This window comes from Cryptomeria japonica, chromosome 7 (genome assembly GCF_030272615.1).
Source record: "Cryptomeria japonica chromosome 7, Sugi_1.0, whole genome shotgun sequence".
NCBI classification, from domain to species: domain Eukaryota; kingdom Viridiplantae; phylum Streptophyta; class Pinopsida; order Cupressales; family Cupressaceae; genus Cryptomeria; species Cryptomeria japonica.
The window spans coordinates 377,313,292-377,335,973 of record NC_081411.1 but is presented as its reverse complement, the minus strand read 5'-3'; positions in this window follow the sequence as shown (position 1 = coordinate 377,335,973).

Genomic DNA, 22,682 nt, shown 5'->3' with positions numbered 1-22,682 from the left:
TTTGGGAAGGTACCAATAGATTGTAATTGAGTGTTAGCCTATAAATCATCAAATACCATAGTTATTTAGAACAAGTGTGCACTAACAAAATAATCTTCAACCTACTATCTTTCATCATTATCATGTCTCTAAAGTTAATCTAGTCATTGATTTTGTCTATCTGATTTGACCATTATTTTAAAATCAAATTCTTGAAAAATGATTAACCATCTACTATCCAACCATGTATTACACGTCTATTCATGATATATTTCAATGGTGCATGATCTATATAATAAATTAGTGATGGAAAATATCATGACTAAGGTTATTATTTTTTATATTTATTTATTTATTTTAAATTTTTAATAAAGATGATTCTTCTTTCATTTGGGTTGTGCTAGTACTTAGTTGATTGATGTCTTGAATGCATCGTCATGAACCTGAAAATATTATGTCCAATCTAAAAAGATTAATATTGGAACTTTTAGTTATTTTTTTAAATAAATCAAATAATTTCTAGCATTGGATACCATTGAAGCTTCATGCTATTATTTTTCTTAATAAGTTCTTAACAATGAGTCTTGAGATTGTGATATAATTCTTCACCTATTTTTATAGAATTAATATAATTGAAGAATTCCCTTATCTATGTTTTTTATTAGTAAAGCAGTGTTAACTAGGGCGTTGACCCTTAACAAAGTCAAAAACCAACAACAGAGAATAATAAACATCAAGAGAGATGATGTTGACAGTTAGAAACAAACGTCGTCAAACAGGCAAGGAAACTTATCCAACTAGAGAACTAAAAAGTCCCCACTCAAGGGGGAGAAGCCACCCAAACCCCAACGAGGGGGGGTTTGGGGTAGGGGAGAAGACTTCCCCTTCTGCCTACGAGCAACCACAATCTAGGTGATGTTGTCATTAGGTCCATCAAAAGAGAGATCAACCAGAAGGGACCCCGTAGGGTTACAAATAGTGGTGTCAACAGGGTGTTGCAACTGAAGAACAAGAGGTTGTTGTAGAGAAGTAACATGTTGTGATGAAACAACAACAACAACAACAGTAGAAGAAAAACTAGGAATAGGGGATCTATTAGTCCCAACTAGTGCTGAGAGGGGAGGGGTGAATCAACACTTGATCAAATTTTCACAATTAAACTTTTAACTTAAATCTGCATTCATCTAATATCCAACAATATACTTAATCACTGAAGTAAAATATGCAAGCATGAAAAGTTGGCAGTGACACCAAGAAGTTATCTCGTGGAAACCCAAATGGGAGAAAACTACGGTGTGAGTAGGAACTCACAAAATTTATACTCTTCTGCGGTACGCCCAGTGAGGAGCCATCCATGTTAGGAGATTACAAAGACACTATTAGGTGCCACCCAATTAAGGGATTTTGTTCAAGGTTGGTTAGTGCCTTTACCCTGTTAAAGGTAGCCTAGTTAAAGGACTTAAGAACATCAATTAAGATGTCACCCGGTTAAGGGATTTTACAAAAGGGACCTGTTCAAGTCCACCTAGTTAAGGGATTTATGTTGCAGTGGTTAGAAATAAACAGATGGATGATCTATTGAATTAGCTACTGATAGCTTGATCAGATCTCAATATACATCACACTCAATCCACACCGGTTGTGTCTTCTCTGCACAACACTGGTTTTCTTCTTACACCTTTGACTCTTCACTCAGTCGGTCACCTGTCCCTTGGCACTGCACTCTGTCGATCCTCTAATCTTCGGCTTTGCACTCTGTCAGTTCTCTGTCCTTTGGCTCTGCACTCTATCGGTCCTTTGACCTTCAACTCTGCACTCTGTCGGTCTACCTCAAACACACTCTACTGTGCTAAAAACTCTTAGCACTTCCTCTCTCTCTGCTCTTCACTTTGGATCGCATTCAACAAGATCTGCTTGTTGCAAATTTCACAATCAAAAGTTTCTGAATGAACTCAAGAACACTTTATACATTTTCTACCGACACTTTCAGGCGTTCCCTCAATCAAAGCAATCATGGATTTCAAAAGATTTAAAATTCAAAATCTCCCTCTTTCTCTGCGCGCCTTACAACAATTCCGCCAAGTGTTCAACAAATTTTGTCACCGCATCTCCCAAAGATAGTAACTTTTGGGTCGTGTTCAATCAATTAAGTGCGAACCATAAAATCCACAGGTAATCATGCTTGACTGCATGATAACTAAAGTTGACCTTACCAACATGTGATTTGGCATAGACACAAGCTCGCCAACTCATCTTTTACCACTGCAACTGAATAACCGATCACCTGTCTTCCTTCTATCATACTGGTGTATTGGTATGCCACTGCACTTCTATATTACCGGTTCATCCTTTGATTGCCAGTTTATTGTGCTAGCATCAAGTCTCTTCCCCTGTTTGCCAATGAGGTTCCGGTTTGCATACAACCTCAATTTTTCTTGCCCGAGTCACCTTTTGTGACTTCATCATCATCAAAGTGAACGATCTTCCTGAATGACAGACTGGTTGGCTTAGTCCATCTCTCCTTGAGCTGATTGAGCCTTTGATCATTCGTTACCAATGTTGTTTCCATGTGTTTGTAAGTCATCACTTTTGCTTATTGAAAAACACCACTCTACCTATACCACTTCACTGGTAAGTGTTGGAAATCAATGACAAATCTTAGTGCATATATCGGTTCTCTAGATTGAGTGGTTTTGTCAATACCAACAATCCAACAAGATCATGGCTGCAAAATAGGAGAATTAGAAGTGGGGACCTCAGGAGATGAGGCCACAAAAGGAGCAACAAGAGAATCAATATCCATGAGGGGTATGACATTGACATCATCCTCATGAGAGGGTGTTGCAACTGAACAACATGAGGTTGTTGTAGAGAAGCAACGGGTTGTGACGAAATAACAGTAGAATCAGAACCAACAATAAGGGATCGTGGCTACAAAACAGGAGAAGTAGAAGTGAGGACCTCAGGAGATGAAGCCACAAAAGGAGCAACAAGAGCATCAATAGCCATGAGGGGCACGACATTGACATCATCCTCATGAGGGACTGACGATTTAAGATAATACCTATCTTAAGTGGATCAACCATTATTCATTATTTAAAAATTATATGTCCTAAAAGATTAACAAATAGAGTTTGAAAGGTGTATTTCTTTAGATTTAGTGCAATCCTAAGGCTATGGAATCTCTCAAACATTAATCTTAATTCCTATATATGGTCTTTGAGAAGTTTTTATATGGTCTAATGATTAGATTATACTTCAAGAAAATTATGTATGGAATTTCTATATGCATTCACCATGATTTTGTTAAAGAGGTGGGTACATTTTCAATCTAAATGAAATGATTATATACATATATAACCTCTAATATGTTGCCAGTGTAACTTTATGTTGGTTTTCTTTACATATGTTTGATTGATGGTAATGAAAGAAACTATTTGTGAATGAACAAACTTCTCTTCCAACAATATTTTCTAATATTTCATCTATATATTGTATTGAAAAAGGGTTATGTTCAAAATATTTGTTTAGTTCTATAAAATTATTATTATAGTAAATAGTAGATGTTGTATGGTACCTTCAACAACAAATTCAAGGTATATCTCAAAGATGAGGGACACATCTCTCTATGTATTCATGTACATATACATTGTATTACATACTGATAGTAGGGAGATAAAGAAGAATAGGTAAGAAAGAGAGAAAAGGTGTGAATATGAGAAAGCTACCCAAGCACATATGATGTATATATCTATGCTTGACTTTCTCATATTCAAATCTTTCATTCCCTATCTTAGATCTATTATATTTTATGTCCCTATTATAATTGTGTGATTTTAATATATACATAAATACATAGAAAGACATGTCCCTCATCTTTGAAATATCTCTTGGATGTGTTGTTGAAAGTACCACATGATGTTAATTAATATCATTATGACCTTATAGTGACTATTGCTTTATTTTTTGTGGTTTCTAATCTACCCATAGGTTGTGATAAGAGTGGAGAGGTTCACCAAATTGAAAGGATGAATAGAATTTTATTATAAATAAATCTATAGTAAATAACTAACATAGTTCATATTTAGAATTAATATTAGATAGAAGATAGTTGTGACAAATAATAAAACATAATTAAATTATGCAAGGATAAAATTATTAAATGATGATACTTAGCTAGAATCTTGATGTAGCAAGGTAGTGATAGATGTTGGGAAGTGATTTGTCTAGATATATGAAGTCAACAAAACTCAAACAAAAGTCTTAGAATCAATTTTTGTTTTGCCTATTGCAACAAGTCAATTCCACAGTTATGAAACATATTATGCACTTGTGAATCTAACTTACATAAGTGTGGATCTAATCTAGAGTCATGGATTTGATCTTTATAAATGTTTGAATGTTTGCATGCAATCTATCTTGAATTAGGAATAAAACCATATAAATGATGATATTTAGCAAGAATTTTGATGTAGAAGGTAGTGATAGATGTTGGGAAGTGATTTGTCTAGGTGTAGAAATTCAACAAAGCTCAAACAAATATCTTAGAACCCTCTTTTTTAATCTATCATAGCAAGTCAATTTCACAAAATTTGTTATGCACTTGTCAATCTAACCTACATAAGTGTGGATCTAATATAGAGTTATTGATTTGATCTTTGTAAATCTTTGAATGTTTACATGCAATTTATCATGAATTAGAAATTTAACCATATAAAATGGAACAAGGATAGTTCCTCCCTTGTATCAAACCACACAAGGATATCAAGTCAACAACTTTAAAAATGATTGAAGACAACTAACACATAGAAAAATCTAAAATGTTCTTGCGAGTAGTTAATGTAGTAAAAATGCTTTTATTGAATCAATAAATGTGTCATGAATGTTCTTGTTAAATGATCTTAGGACATTTGAAAGTTTAAGAATGAAGTAGGGTTACCCTTTTAAATACAACTTCAAAGGTCACAATTGAAATGTCTAATGCATTAGAATTGACACACAATAAGTTGATCATAAATTTGAAATTGAAAATTAAAAATTAAAGTGTCGTCTTTATAATCCTACATTTAACTTAAATCATTTATGCAACTATGAATCTAATCTATGACAACAAATAATAGATTTAAAGATCAAAACTAATTCTACAAATAAAGATTGATAAAAAAATCATATTATGTATGAAATATAAATTAAAAATGTGATATTTATATAATTATTTTTACCTAAAATTAAATTAAGATAGTAAATCAAATATCCTTGAGAGCATGCTTAAAGGTTTCACTACTTTTCATGCCTTTACATCTCAAAAAGAAATGGGCCACCCCACACATATTTCAGTGCTTTTCTAAGCTAGATGAGTTGGTCATCACTTTTGCTAAAGATTTCATGACTGTCCTTTTATGTGTCGTGCTTAACACAACTAACTTCGCTTTCTCTAAAATATTTATTTATTAAAAATGAAGTATCAATGCACTTCTCGTGACTATATAATTATTAGAATTTTTATTTTATTTTAAATGTAATGTGATTGTGAAGATAGTGCTTTTATTTTCCAATTAAAAAAAATAAAATGAAATCACTTTGACTCTTTATGACAACGAAGATAGCAATCAAATTCCAACTAACATGCTTTGTCATAACAACATTGATAATTCAAAGCATTCTTTACTTCTTATATAAGTAATTTACATCCTAATAAAATACCACAAATGCTTACTAATTAACTTTTATAAAAGGAGAAGAATATAATTTAATTTCGTCATTAACCTTTAATATTTTAGAAAGTAAAGTTGGAATGACAAATATTTAGAATTTAGATAATATAGATGTATTTATTTAGTTTTAGATTTGATGTAGAATATAATTTTGTCATGTATTTTGAAGTAGTTTGTTATTATTATAGAAAATTAAGATCATTTAGGTGAATCGATTAGAATCTATAAAATCAAAGTTCTCTTGTCATGATCATTATTATAGTTATGGATTTGAATTATACTTGTTTATTTGATTTTTTCTTTTATAGATTTTTTTTTTAATCAATAAAGGGATATAGCCGACGGATAAGTATATTAATAATAAATAGAGTATACATTAGAAGGAAGTAGTTCAAAGTCTGAAGGAGAAAACCAAAAAATATTACAAAATGCCTAGAAAAAGAGCTAGGCTGAACCAAAAATTTAAGAATTGAAGAGCAAAAAGATGTAGAAGATTTATCAGTTCATGCGTAATCAAAATATGCATAGCATAGGAAAACAAAGATAGTTTCTAAAAATGATTAGCCATCCGGGGATGGAGAACCTGGGATGGAAGCAGAATCAGTCGATGCCCAATTTAGAATGGCTGGAATGCGTCTACCCTAGTCAAGTTGCTTTGGCTTGGGAAGGCACTCGATCTCATGATCTAGTTCAACTTCACTTTAAGCCCAAATGTCTCAGAGCTCCTCAACCCAATCCTTCAATTCTCCTCTGAAGCAAACTGAGAAAATCCGGAAAACTCAAGGAAATTTTTTGTCCAATCATCTCTGTTTATTTTAGTATGCTTGAATAGAGCCCATAGAAAATTAGCATTCTTCTCCACAGTGAATTTATTGTATTTGAAGGCCCTCATGTCCTCAATGTATAAAATTAGAAATCTAAGCGGTTTCTTCCCATTCCTAAAAGTAACTCCGAAATCTATTCGTAGAGGGATTGTTAAATCATCATCTATATTCCATAGGACTTGGTCTAGACCCCCCAGAAAGACAGGCGTGAAGACCATCCGACAAAGGATCTCCGCTTTGCACTTTGGAAAGCCGAAGTGAAGCAGGGTTGCAAGAAATATTGTTGGAATTTCAGTATTCACTCTGTATTTATGGTTAGTTCGCAAGAAGAGATCACCCAAAATGAGTTTAGCCACCCTAGATATGATGAAATGATAATGCAGCAGGACCTCTTGCATTCTTTGCTCACTGATTCCCTAACAAAATCCATTCGCCTTTTAGATGATATCAGATAAATGGGAGAATCCATTGGCAAGCGCTCGAACTAGACCTGCAAACAACTAGAAAACACAGAGGAGAGAGTCGGCCACAAAAGGGAGTGGAAGAGGAAATTATAGCAATGCAAGGAAAAAATTAAGCTTGCAGAGGATGGCAGATACAAAATACCGAGAAGAAGCACTCCATTTACTTCATCTATCAAATCTCATAATTGCTAATTCTTGAAAATAGAACCCCGCCAGCTTTGTCTGATAGAAAGACTTATCTATCTAGCTCGCCAAAGTCAACATCCTCCAAAATCCTTGGTTAATGAGGAGGATAACTTCACTAAACAAAAAGACTACTCTAGCAGAAAGAATAGTAAGCAAAGAAGCGTTCCATGATAGGATAGATAAGAGAGCTGATGGATGGGACTACAAGCCAAGAAAAAAACAACGAATGAGGAGAGATCCACCCACCACGAAATTAATGCATTTACTTTTTAAATTATACAATTTGAGTTTCTAACCAACATACGCTATTAAATGCTCAATGAAGGCAAAGAAGCCTAAGTCAATTAAAAAAACTTTAATGGGAATTAGTCTTAACTCATTCAAAGTTTTAAGAAGACCAGATGTAAAGCCAAAGGGGAGAAAGCAAAAAGGCCCGTTAGCTATAATTCATACCAAAAGAGTTTCTTCAAAATTCTTCTCCTTGCCATCCTTAATGACTATATCCTTCAAAATGATTTATATATTTTTTAAAATGTCTATCTACTCCTCTATTTGCCAAAGAATTCACCAAAGTATTGAATTCTTTGAAGACATGATTAATGGTGAATGCTTCAAAGGTCTTGAGAAGCTCAATAGCTCTGCTTAGTAAAGCATTGAGTTTCAAATTTGGGGTTGAACCGGATCTTAAGGCATTAATTATAATTGTCGAATCTCCTTCTATTGGAATCTTTCTGAAATCCAATTCTTTGCATAAGGAAAGACCCTCTATAACTGCTTGAATCTCTACCACATTATTAGAGTCAATTGGTAATGATTTGGATAATTTAGCTAATATTATCCCTTTTGTGGAATGGACAATGCAACCTACCCTAGAAACACCTAGATTACCTCTAGAAGCACCATCAAAATTAATTTTGACTCAATCTACTATTGGAGGAGTCCATACTACTGTTCTTCTTTGTTTGGAAGACTCATCCCCCCGACCCCACAAAGGGAGGGATCTTTAATCCATACCAGTTTAAAGCAATCTTATTATCCTACCAATAAAAATGAGAGTATTTCCTATAAAGTTTGAGAAGTCCACTGTTAATTACTTCAACTATAGTTGCTTCCAATCTATTTATCAACCTTTCCCATGAAAGTTTTTCCCCCTTGAATACTCTTTTGTTACTATCCTTCCATATTTCCTAGATAGTGATTGAGGGTGAAGAAGTCCACAAGGAATGAAATAGGCTCGAAGGATGAAGTTTTGGCCAACTCTTAAAAACACTCGATATGTGATTTGGGAGAGTAGTCTGCCAACCTAAGTTATCACAAAGCCATTGCCAACATTTAACTGCAAAGGAACAAGAAAGGAGGATATGATTGATGGATTCTTTCTCATTCTCACAAAGAACACATTTTGAGGGCCCTACATACCCCATTTTTTAACCATTCTTTTGTTAAAATTCTTCCTTGAAGAGTTGTCCAAGTAAAAAAATCTGCTTTTGGGAGGTAAATTTTGTCCCAACAAAGAGAAACAGGGATTTCGGTTTTCTCAAACTTCTAGTTTTGGACAATTGTTTCATACCCATCCTTTGAATTATATATTCTTGAATCTGCCCCAAGATAGATAAAGGAGTCCAAACCTTCTTTAAAGGTCAAATATCTCTATTTGAGGATTTCCTTAAGAGCTGATATTTCCTCCTTATTATCTTGCAAATCATCAAAATATTTCCACTTCCAACCAAGAGTTGAATGCTTCTCATCCTTAATGATGTAGTCTTTAAGATAAACTCCCCAATAGTTTTCTAAAATGCCTTTAAGGAGACAAGGGCCCAATATTGAAATAAGGGCAGGGTATCCACCCCAAGAGTCTAATCAAATTTTCACTTTACTTCCTTCTCTAAATTTCAAGATAGCTTTTCCGAAATCAGGTCCCTACAACTTAGAATAAAGTTCCACACTTTGGATACTTTAGGGGGGTTACTGGTTCGAAAGATTCCTTCTGGACTCACATCTTCCAAGTATTTACCTTTCACGATCCTCACCTATTTCCTACTAGGATCACTATATATCTTCCAAGATAGTTTAGCGCCAAGGGCTTTAATCTGTCAGAGTTGATTCCTCAAACCTACTCCTCCATGATTTTTTGGTCTAGAAATTTGATTCCATGCTATCATAACCATTTTCCTTTTTTCAGCCACCCCTTGCCAAAAGAAAGATGTCATTATCTCCAATTGACAATGATAAACATGACACTAAATATATTGGAATGGTTGAAAAAATTGTTTTCAACATAATGATTCTGCTTGCCCAAGAGAACCATTTTGATTTCCATGAATCCATTTTCTTATCTATTTTTTGACCCAGCGGGTCCCAAACTTTTGTGGTTCTTATTCCTTTATCTATACGTAAACCAAGATAAATGCTTGGAAATCTCCCTTTTTTGAAATTAAGATGGGCAAGGATCTGAAGTTTCATTCATTTTTTGCATTGAAGAAAAATATTTCTGATTTCTCTTTATTGATCACCTAACCTGATGCAGAGGTATATGCCTTCAAAATGATCTTAAAATTGATTTCTTCTCTCTTCGTTGCTTTTCCAAACAACATTGTATCATCTGCAAACTGTTGATGTGTGACTGCCTCCACTGCATTTGTAATCCTAATCCTTGAAATGCTTCCTACTAGTTGAGCTTTTTGAAAAGCCCTTCCCAACAATTCAACCCTAATGATGAAAAGGAAAGTGGATATTGGATCTCCTTGTCTTAGACCTCTAGAAGACTCAAAGAAGCCATACGAAGATACATTAACTAGGATTGAAAATCTAGGTGTTGAAATATAATAGAAGATAAGGTGTATCCATCTTTTTGAGAAGCCAGAGGCTTCCAGACACTTGGATAAGAATCTCCAATCCACTTTGTTGTAAGCCTTGCTAATATCCAATTTTATCAGCATGTTAGGATTCTTGTTCACTTGAAGGGAGTGAATGGATTCCTGAGCTATAATAACTCCATCCAAAATGGATCTCCTTGCAACAAACTAGTTTGTTCTTCGTAAATGATATTAGGAAGAACCTCCTTTAATCTATATGGTAAATTTTTTGAAAAGATCTTATAAAGGGAGTTGCATAAAGAGATAGGTTTGAAATATCCAAAATTAGAAGCCTTCTCTTTTTTGGAGATTAAAGCTATAAAAGTGTTATTGATTTCCTTCAAAAAGTGGCCTAAATTTCTCGCTACTTTTAAAGCATTTGTAAGCTCTTGGCAGCATTTGGCCCTGGAGATTTATCTGGGAGCATCTAATTAAAAGTTGTCTCTTTTTCCTGAAAAAAGGTATCCTTTTGTTGAGCATAAAGTTTTCTTCATATGATAAAATCTTTGGGTTGTTTCTCAAAAACTCCTATTGAGGGCCTAATTTTGAACCCTCCCAGTTATTTACGATGTCTTCAAAATAAGCTACTGATTTATTTGAGATTTCCAATGGGTCTTCGATACTAGATCCTTGAGCATCCTCAATTCTCACTTTTTTGTTAATAGGCCTTCTTTGTTTGGTGTTGTTGTGAAAGAAATTCGAGTTTCTATCCCCTTCTTTAAGCCAGGTATCTCTTGATTTTTGCCTCCAAAAAATCTCTTCTTTTGCTAGGATTTCTTCAAATTCCTATAATAACTCTTTCTCCTTGAGAAATCTAGTTTGATCCATCCCAAAATCTAAAACTTTTGAATTGAGAAGCTCCATTTCTTTTTCTACTCTGAGTTTTTCTTGAAAAATATTTAAGAAGTTTTCTTTATTCCAAAGGAGAAGCTTTTCTTGATCTGTTTTAATTTTGAGTTAAACAAAATAGTTTTGAACCATCAAAACATTCTTCATTCCACCATTTCTCAATTAGTGAATCAAAAGTTGGGTCCCTCATCCACATTTTATCAAATTTAAAAAGGGCAATTACTTGGTTTCCTATCCCCTACAATCAAGAGCTGAATTGGGAAATGATATGAGCCTCAGACAAGAAGTATCTCTGATTTCATTATGAAAGAAGCTTTAGAAAGATCTCCTTTAAAAAAGAATCTGTTCAATTTATTTTCTATGTAACTGAAATCCAGTCTCCTATTATTCCAAGTGTAAACTCCATTTGATAGTTCAATGTCCAGAAGATTATTTCTACTAACCCAATCTCTAAGGTCTTTTTGAGATTGGGATTCCCCCTGACTACCTCCAAACTTTTCTGAAAAATGAAGAATTGCATTGAAATCTCCGCCAATCACCATATCCTGATGAGGGCAATTTTTCATAATCCTTTCTATTTCCTCAGACCATAAGGCTAATTTCGAATTGTTTTGAATGGGCCCATAAATGTTGATGATGTTGATACTAATGTTCTCCTAAAAGTTGACAATGTTTCCATGAATCCATTTTTTGTTTGAGGAGAGAAGTTGAAAATAAATTCTCTTAGGATTCCACATGAGAGCCAACCCTCACGCTACACCTATAGCCTCCACTGAAGCCTCTTCCCAATAGCCCAACTTTTTCATGAAGGAGGAAATCTGATCTTTGTCTAATTTGGTCTCTTGCAATAAAACCACCTCTGGCTTAACCCTTTTAATACTTCTCCTAACTAATCATTGTTTTGAGGGAGAATTAAGTCCCCTAACATTCCAAGAGATAATCTTCATTATTAGGGGAAAAGGGAAGACCCTTTATCTTTGCTCCAAAGATTTGAAATTGATAATGGATTCCAAGCTTCCCCTTCCAAATGTTTGAGTGTTTCCAAATATTTCCTACCCCTTCTCTTCTTTGGCGGCTGACCACACTCGGGTTTCAGTTTAGAATAATGTTGTTGCATGATGCCGAAAGATTCCAAGGCTTCTTGCCCATTAAGGATTATCCCTGCCTCTAAGCTTGATGGGGAGAAATCTATCTCGTTTTCAATTGTCTCATTCATATTCAAAAATTTCTTAATAAGATCTTATTTTTGAAGCCATGATTCCTCATATTATCCATTTTGTGGAGAATAAATGCCTAAGAAATCACAAACTACTGCCAATTCTCCAATCAAAGGAGAGGAGGGGGCAGAGTTTTCCTTATTTGAATCCAATCTTGACGGGGGGCTCAAAAGGGGATGAAGGTCCCCTTGAGACTCAATGGTATCCGAGAAGTCCTTAGAAGGGATTTCTGTTAGAGTAAAGTAATTAATTAACTTTGCTCTCCTCTTAAGATTTCTCTTTATGCATACATTAGTCATTTAATAATTAATATTTAATTATTAAATGCTCACACCTTAGGGTTGGGTTTTCCTTTTGGTGTTGATCTCCTTTATAAGGATTGATCTCTTGTATAATTCATATTCTTGATTCATTTTTCTCTGATAATACATCTTTTCTCTTTGTCAGAGCCAAAACCCTTGTATTCGTTCTCTCTCTTTCTCTGTGACAGGTTTCTTGCATGCAGGTTTCTTTTGGGTTCTGTGGATTTGTATTTCTCAAATCCTACATGGTATCAGAGCTGGATCTGCTGCAGCTTGTTCAGACTTTTGAAAGATTTTGAGATCCAGGTTTTGGTTGCATCAGATCTGTGTTTGTCTTCTGTTTTTTATTTTGGAATAGGGGTATTTTTTTTCGGTGCACTTTGAGCCCAAACGGACCTCACCATTGAGCTCGTAGTGCCCAAAAACCCCTATTTCCATATAAAATTCATCCTATTTGGACACAGTTGCACCAGGAGGCAATTTTTTTTGGCCCCAAGGCCGTACGACCCTAAGGCACGAAAACCGAGGCAGAAAAATAAAAAAAATCAGAAAAATAAAAATAAAAATCGCAGTTTTTTATTAACACAAAAGTGCAGCCAGTTTGTTAATGGCACCGCCGGTGCGCTTCCAGGCGGCCCCCCGCCCGGCCACCGCTGCCGCCGGCGGTAACCTCCGCCGTGCCACCGGCGCAGTCCCCCGCCCGAGCGCCGCCCGGCCCCAGCCCACCCACCGCCTGCGCCCACCCCGCGCGCTGCCGTCGCCCCTGCGCCGCTAGTAGCGCCGCCACCTCCTGCGCCCGCCCCTGGTCGCCCAGAAGACCAGGGGCTAATTTTTTTAAGCCCTTGAGGACTTAGGGGCCCATCTGGATTCTTTAGGAGCAGTTTTACAAAATCGGGCATAACTTGGGCGTCCGATCTCCGTTTTTCGAAAACGAATAAGCGTTGGAACGCTAGTTCCGAGCTCGATCTAATTAATGTAGAACTTTTTTTCTGATTTTGTCGTTTTATAGTGTTTTTTGCCAGTCAAAGTCAGAACAAGTTTTTTGCACTCTAGGAGCCATATCTTTTGCATACGGACTCTGTTTTTCGCAAGCGAATAGGCGTCGGAAAGGTGGTTCTATGCTCTTTCCAGATCTATAGTCTATTTCATCAGAAAATTCTTCAGGTGCTCCAAATTTTGTCTCAACCCATTATTGCTTTCTATCATTTTCTGGCTTTCAGTTTGTACTGGGGATTAGTTTTTTGCATTGTGGGGGGGTGTTTTCTCTTGCTTTCTGTTATTTACATCAGAAAACTAGAATTTACAAACACCAATACAAAAAAAATCAAACCCCCTTCTGCATCTTCTGTCTAGTTCTGAAAGACCACTTAATAATAATTAAAAATTCAGAGCAGTTGAGACACAGTTCACAAGATGGCAGACAGACCTATTGAATCTCTCACACTGCATAATTACCACACTTGGAAGGGTCGCATGATGACTCTTCTCCAGTCAAAAGGGTTATGGTCCTGTTTGGATGAGGTTCAGCCTCAGTTGACACGTCCTTTTGAGATTATGCAACACAGGAACAATATGGATCAGGCTATGGGATTGATGGCTTTACACATTTCCGAAAGTCTTCAGTTTCATCTTGAGGGTTGTTTCACTCCTCGAGCCATTTGGATCAAGTTTGAAGGACTTTTTGGTACTGTTAATGAGTTCAGAGCTTTGCAGCTTGAGGCAGAGTTAACTTCCTTGGTACCTGATTCATTTCCTTCTATTGAGGACTTTCTGATGAAGTTCAAACAACAAAGATCAATCTTGCAGGGTTGTGGTAAGACTAAGACTGATACAGAGTGCATTTTCCTGATTCTCTCCAAGCTTTGGGGTCCATTTCAGATCTTCTCTTCGACCTTCTATTCCACCATGGATGCCTTGGGTGCTCGCCATGTCATGCCTTCTTTTGAGGTCTTTTGTGATCGTCTGACTCATGAGCAAGCTAAGCTTAAGCAGTTGGATTCACTTTCAGGTTCACAGAACCAAGCATTGGTAGCCCAGTCCTCCAAAGGAAAACAGAAGCAGAAACCGAAGCCTAAGAAAGATTCAGAGGCTAGTGAGAATCCCTCCAAGCCACCACCTAAGTCTAATTCAAAACCACAATTCAATTCTAAACAGGGCAAATCTTCAAAGTCTGGTGAGTCTTCCTCCAAGACTAAGAAGAAATCAGGTGATCCTTGCAGTTTTTGTGGCAAGGAACGACATCCCGTTTTCAGGTGTTGGAAACGTTTAGAGGCTTTGGAGGAAGCCATGTAGCAGCATAATATCAGTGCACCTCAGCCTCCTTCACAGCCCACAGAGAAAGGTCATGCTCTTTCTGCACGAGCATTGTCCTCAGCGTCCACTTGGATTCTAGATTCTGGTGCCTCTCACCATATGACACACACAGGATTTGGTCACTGCTCTTGCTCCGACAGGCACTAGACATATTGCAGTTGGTGACTCAGCACAACTTTTCGTTTAGGGTTCTGGTATTGTTTCATTGGATGGTGGTTGTCTTCAGGATGTGCTTTTGGTTCCTGACATTTTGACAAACCTTCTATCCATTTATCAGATTTGCCACTCTGGCTCTGGTAAGACAGTTGAGTTCTCACCTCATGATGTGGTTATTCGAGATCTTCATGATCCTGACTTGGTTGTGGCTACTGGGAGTGTGGATTCTGCATCTCACTTATATAGTTTTGATGGCTTTGAGAGTTCAGACACTATTGGTTCCTCTCTTATAGCACATGCAGATTCAGTGAGCAGGCTTTGGCATGAGCGTTTTGGTCATGTCAATTACAGATATCTACAGCAGATGAGAACACAGGCACTTGTGATTGGGCTTCCACAGATTTCTTGTACAGATGGTGTATGTCATGGTTGTGTCCTTGGTAAACATCATCGAGATCCTTTTCCTAAGGGTCGAGACTCTCGTGCTAGGGCAGCCCTAGAGTTGGTACATAGTGATCTTATGTCCTTTCCGACTCCTTCTTTTTCAGGGGCCCGTTATGTACTCACTTTTATTGATGACTTCTCCAGACGTACATGGGTGTACTTTCTTAAGTACAAGTCTGATGTCTTTGACTCTTTCAAGAAGTTTAAGACATTTGTGGAGAAGCAATCTGGACTTTCTATCAGGAGGATACGCACAGATAATGGGGGGGAGTATGTAAATCAGGCTTTTAGAGATTTTTGCACTGAGCATGGTTTACAGCATCAGTTTACAGTTCCTTATACCCCTCAACAGAATGGTGTTGCTGAGAGAAAGAACAGAACCTTACGGGAGATGGCAAATTGTATGATACAGTCTCGAGCTATGAGTTCTTCATTTTGGGTTGAGGCAGTCAATTGTGCCAATTATATTCAGAATCGGATGCCCCATAAGGCATTACGACATATGACTCCTGAGGAGGCTTGGACCCATGTCAAGCCTGATGTTTCTACATTCCGAGTTTTTGGTAGTGAGGCTTGGGCATTTATTCCTGATGCTCAACGGAACGCCATGGAGAGGAAGAGCCGACCACTCATATTTGTTGGCTACTGTGAGGATGTTAAGGCATACAGGTTGTTTGATCCTGATTCCAGAGAGGTCTTGTTTCGGCGGGATGTCCAGTTTGATGAGTGCTATCCTCAGATGGATTCTCCATCACCAGCTTCTCCCTCATTGCCTACTCCTTCCTCTTCATCTCTTGAGGATTACTTATCTCTTGAGGATGATGTAGATCATGATCCACCATCTCCACCGCCACCAGTTGCTTCGTCTTTGCCGAAGTGGGCCCGTGATACTGTTGATGCAGCTGGTTCTTTGGCAGGTGATCCTTCAGATACTCGTCGCACTCGTGCTCAGACATCTGGTTCTAGTCTTTTGAGTCATACCCTTTCAGATGATCCTCAAAACTTTTCAGAGGCGACAGGACACCCAGAGTGGGATAGGGCCATGGATGAGGAGTATTCTTCTTTGATGAAGAATCATACTTGGGATCTTTGTCCTCTTCCTAAGGGAAGAAAGTTGGTTCGGTGCAAGTGGGTGTATCGTACCAAGTATGTTGCAGATGGTTCTATTGATAAGTATAAGGCCCGTCTTGTTGCAAAGGGGTTTTCTCAGGTAGAGGGTATTGACTACTCTGAGACCTTTGCTCCTGTCGCCAAGATGAATTCTATACGCCTGGTACTTTCACTTGCAGCTTCACAGGGATGGACAGTGTTTCAGATGGATGTGAAGAGTGTCTTCTTGCATGGAGACCTACATGAGGAGATCTATATGGAGCAGCCTCAGGGTTTTGTGCAGGACACTTCTTTGGTTTGCAGACTTCGATGTTCATTGTATGGTCTCAAACAAGCCCCCAGGGCTTGGTATGAGAAGATGGACTCCTTCTTGCTTTCCTCGCACTTCACACACTGTCATTCCGATCACACAGTCTATATTCAGCGTCAGGAGGGTGATCTTTTGATTCTAGTGCTATATGTAGATGATCTCATCATTACATGTAGCTCATCCTCCATGATTCAGAGTGTTCAGAGAGCTTTGATGGAGCAGTTTGAGATGACCGATCTTGGTCTCTTGCACTTCTTTCTGGGTCTACAGGTTATTCAGTCTTCGGATGGGATTTCTATTTTTCAGGAGAAGTATGCTCTTGATATGCTTCAGTGATTTGGCATGCTTGATTGCAAGTCTGCCCCCACTCCATTTCAGTCAGGTGTTGTTTTGTCTTCCACTTGCTCTACTCCTTCAGTAGACCCCACTTTATACAGGCAGTTGGTTGGCAGTCTGTTGTACCTGACACATTCTCGTCCTGATCTTTCCTTTGTGGTTGGCCTTGTCTCTCGGTTCTCCCATGATCCTCATGAGAGCCATTGGCAAGCAGCCAAACGTATTTTGAGATATATTCGGGGCACCACACATTATGGCATTCACTACTCTTCAGGATCCCCTCACATCATTGGCTTCACTGACTCCGATTGGGCTGGTGATGTCAATGATCGGAAGTCTACTTCTGGCTTCATTTTTTTGCCTTGGTTCTGGTCCTATCACATGGTCTTGCAAGAAGCAATCTGCTATTGCATTATCATCTATAGAGGCTGAGTACCGTGCAGCAGTGTTAGCCAGTCAGGAGGTTTTATGGCTTCGGCAGTCGATGACAGAGTTTGGGTTTCCTCCAGATTGTCCCACTATTCTTTGGTGTGACAACCAGAGTGCCATTCACATTTCTCGCAACCCAGTGGAGCATCAGCGGACAAAGCATATTGAAATCCACATGCACTTCATCAGACAGTTGATTCAAGATGGTTCTCTCATCTTGGAGTATATTCCTACAGAGGAGCAGGTTGCATACATCTTCACTAAACCCCTGGCATCTCCGCGCTATCTTCAGTTGTGCTCAATGCTTGGGGTGAAGGAAGTTGTCCTTGGGGGGTCTCAGTGAGGCCTTCCTTCCTTCATGTTTTCTTTTCAGCATGATTCTTTATCTCTTTTTGGAGAGGAGTTTTTTCCCACTGGGTTTTCTCCTTTACTCCGCTTTATAGAGATTTTCTTGTATTCGGGTACCTCATCAGGCCTTGTTGCCGGGACCCTCTTTTGCATTGTAGTTCCTTTGCTTTCTTCTGCATTGTTTGTAGCTGCATTGTAGCTCATCTTAAGGGGGGGTGTTAGAGTAAAGTAATTAATTAACTTTGCTCTCCTCTTAAGATTTCTCTTTATGCATACATTAGTCATTTAATAATTAATATTTAATTATTAAATGCTCACACCTTAGGGTTAGGTTTTCCTTTTGGTGTTGATCTCCTTTATAAGGATTGATCTCTTGTATAATTCATATTCTTGATTCATTTTTCTCTGATAATACATCTTTTCTCTTTGTCAGAGCCAAAACCCTTGTATTCGTTCTCTCTCTTTCTCTGTGACAGGTTTCTTGCATGCAGGTTTCTTTTGGGTTCTGTGGATTTGTATTTCTCAAATCCTACAATTTCCAACACCATTGAAGTACTAGAATGTTTAAAGGAGTAGCTTTTAGGAGACAAAGATTGAGATCCTTTCAGAATTTTTACCCCAAGATTTTGATTGATCTTCTCTTTTTTGTTTTGAGACTTGAGGGCTCAATTTCTAAATTAAACAATTCTTCACATTTTTTCCCTTTTTGAGACTTGGAACTACCCAGGGCTCTCCCTCTCTTGGGAATGGGAGGAGAGGAGAAAACCAAATCCTCTATACATTGCAAGGAGATTGATCCTAGTGGGGTAGTTGAGGAAGAAATTAAGACCGAAGAGGATCCTTGAGAAGCTTCTATACTCAATGGAGGATAACTCTTATCACCCTGAATGAAGTACCAAATCTAGAGGATAAATTCTCTAGCATACTAAACCTTTTGAAGATATGTAGGAATTACTTCTCGTTGATTATTCAATTTCAAGAAAAACCTTGTTAGCAAGACTTGTATGTCTACCTTAGGGCATATTTCCCTTCTAAATTCTACTATTGAATCTTGGGAATTTCAGATTCTGAATTTGTGAGAAAAGTATTTGTTTCTAGAATTCATACATCCTATATGTCTTATGTGTGTATGACGATGATTTCTTCCAATTTGAACTCTCAATCTTAGAGAAGAGGGAAGATAATGAGCAAAATCTTTGAAAAGGGCTATTGAATGGAATATAATATTGCAATCTCCTACTCCTACTTAAACTTAGCCTCTAAAGATGAGAGTTGGAAACATAGAGGGCCTAATTGTTTAGCTCTACTACCCCTTTAACACTTTGGGATACCATGTCCCCGAAGGGTGATCTCAGAGTTTTACCTAAAACTTGATCAACTATTTCTATGATGAGCTCTTCTTGTGTTTCTTCAATCCATTTTTGAAGTATTGCTTCGAGATTCATGGGAGGAGAACCACTTCCATTAGACTCACCTCTTTCAAGAACAAGTAGAGAGGGGTACTGAGATTCTAGAAGGGAGATTTATAGAAAGAGGTCAAAGGCTTGAGGTCTAATTTCTACATTAGACCAATTTGAGCCAAAACAACAATCCTCAACCCTATACTCAGGAGCCTTTGCAATTGAAGAATATTTTGCATCTGGACATTCTGTATCTTTGTGACCTTAAAAGTAAAATATCTTGCAAGCAGAATCGGGACCTTCAGAAAACACCTTTTGTGACCAGCTTCCATTTTTGAAAGTGATATTAAGAACATAAGGAAGAGTTTTAGTGGTATCCATGAGAAGGCAAATTCAGATTTTCAAAAAAGTTTACATCCATTTTAAGGAAACTCCCCAAAGAATTACCCAAAATCTCTAAGATTTCTAATTCCCTATATTCTAAATGTAGGTGATGAAATTGAGTCCATAAGGGGACAAATTTCAAAGTGGTGGAAAAGGGATTAAACTTAGGAAACCATTTTTCTATATACATGCCTGAGGATTCAAGACACCATGATTTAACCTTGAATACACTATCTCTTTCTTCTCTAGAATCAAACAAAGTAATAAAGAAACTATTTCCATTATCAATCAAGAAAAAATCATTTACCCTTGTCCGATGATCTGAAACCCATTTAAATAATGTTCTTTTTTCTATTGATCTAATTCTAGAATTTACAGATAATGGCTTTATGATGATATTCTATAATCTGAGGGGAAAGGGAATGTTCTGCAAAGGTAATAATTACCTCATTTCAATTCTCCTAAGACCGAAGCCCTTATCCAACTCCCATGGAGAGCCTTCTAGAGAAGAATGAGAGGTCGAGGCAACGAGACCCTGCTCGACTATTTCTTTATCTTTCTCTACATGACTTATTTCTACTTTTTTCTAAGGCTCTAGATCTGCTAGCCAAACTTGTCCCATTTTGTTGACTTTCTCTTTTTCTTTGTCCAAAGGACAAAGGGAGTTAGAAATCCTAAAATGCTGGTCTTCTGGAATCCATTGAGGGTTGAAAAAGGACTTCCCAGGAAGCCAAGAGTTCTTTCTTTCCTTGAGTTTCCAATATGAATGAGATAATTTCAAAGGTTTGTACTTTCCTTTAATAGTGGGACTCGTTCTTCCTTGTTGCGATCTATACTTTCCTTTAATGATAGAGCTCCTTCTTCCTTACTGAAGAGAGATAGGGATGTTGCTCGAGAAAGAAGGAAAGGAGCTAGTGGGATGAAAATAACTACGTTGAATCTGATGGGAATACGGACCCTGGGGGGTGACATGAAGAAAAGGGGGGCTCCTATTAGAAAGCTTTTAAGCTTTCACTATGTTATCTCTTGCCAACACTACTTGCCAATGTTTCCAAGACCACACTTTCTTCAGTAGTGGCGGGTTAATGGGCTTCCCAGAAAAACCCAATAGAAAAATTAGGGATGTTGTTCGAAAAAGAGATTGGACTAGACAAAGAGGGAGAAGATAGAAAGTTAGGTCTTCACAACTTCCCCAAAATAACCCTTTAAGAATCATAGCGTTTTTTTTTTGGTAATTTTGGTTGAATGCAGATTGATAAGAAACTCGGCCTCGAATTCGTTTTCTGTTTACTATTCTCCAACCTTCCTCATTTGGCTTTGAATACCTGCTCTTCCAATGGGCCATTTTTTCATGACCAAGTTAGTGCAATTCCTTCTTGAAATTTAAGGTCTCTCTTATTTTCAATTTATTTTTCCTATAGATTTGAGCTCTACTAATTTTTATAATTTTATTATCATTCACTTTAAAATCTTTTGTTTATTCACACATAAACTAGTTTTTGTTCTCCTTAGTTTACATGTGGTAGGGATGGTTACTTCCTTGTGACAAATTTCAAAAAGGATGTCAAGTCACCTACACTTGAGAAGAATTGAGGATAATAGATAGTCATTTGTGTGCCACTGGATGCTAATGTAGTGTTGTTATCACTAGGTGATTCTTTCTATGCTCGTGATTCATGCTAGGAGGTGTTAAAATCATGTGGTTGCTAGGTGTTCTAAATGAAATAATTTTTTTCATTAAATATGACATCCTAGGATGCAATTCAATTATTTCATGCTTCAAGTTAGCTCATAAAAATCAATTAAGAGAAAAATAGGTTGGGCCCATTTTTAGTTTTAGTTTTAGAACAAAGAGATCATTTTTGTAAGTGCAAAAGTGTTATAAATCACTTCTAAATCATAGATCTAATCTAAGATAGAAAATCGATAATTTAAGAATCAAATTTGGACCCTATTAATGAGAGAAAATAGGAACAAAATGCAAGGTGGAGGTATTAGTTGATTTCCACACAAAAATCATTATTTCTCCACAATAGTTTGGATAGGGTCAAAGTGAGTCTAAAACAAAGCTAAAAATTACAAGGTTATTCTAAGGAAACAATAATATGCCTTAAATTTAATTTAGATAGTCTAATTTAATTTTTTAATCTTAAATTAAAATTAAGTAATCTTAGGTAGAAATATCCTGAAACATGACATCATGGATTTAAGGCTTACCTAAACATTGGTGTATTGTTAATGATTACTAGTATGGTGTTGTGATATAGAACCAATAAATGAAATGAAAAACTAGATAAAATATCAAATTCTTAAGATGAATACAACCTAACTTTCTACAACTTTGAACTTGAGCTCACTTATGATCTAGTTTACCTAATACCACACATTTGATGCATTATTTTATCCAAATCACCCATTGACTTTTAAAATCTTATTCATCGTAAATTTATTTATGTCTAAGAAAGTATGATGCTTAAGAGAATTGTTGGGTGCCTACTATGTGCATAGAACAGATTGATCAACGTTCTTGATGATTATAAGGATCATATGTTGATCTAACAAAAATATATCTAGAAACAAACAATTGGAACTTTTGATAAAATCATGAGTGATACAAATTGAGATTTATGTAATCTCATAATGATATTTATTTATTTTTTAATTGAATAATATAAATGCAAGATGTTGTAAATCCCTAATTAAAATGTCCTAGGATTATTTCTATAATACATAACACCAAACACACAATTTGAAACTTTTTATGAACACATCAATAAGTAACAATCATATATTGAGATTGTTCATCTTATATTTGGCGATGTGGTGGTAAGGAGACAACCGCACTATTGCAGAGCCTAAGTCATAATCCTTTGGGTGGATTGCAAGATAGTGGTAATAGGAAAAAGTAATGTAAAAGTTATCGCCTCCCCACAAAGGCGATGCATTATATGTCCATAAAATTTGTGGTAGAGCGATAACAAAATAAGTTACCGCTAGACCGCATGATGTTGGTGGCCGAGAGAAGTGGCGTTGCGGTGGAGCGATACGTGAGAACATTGATA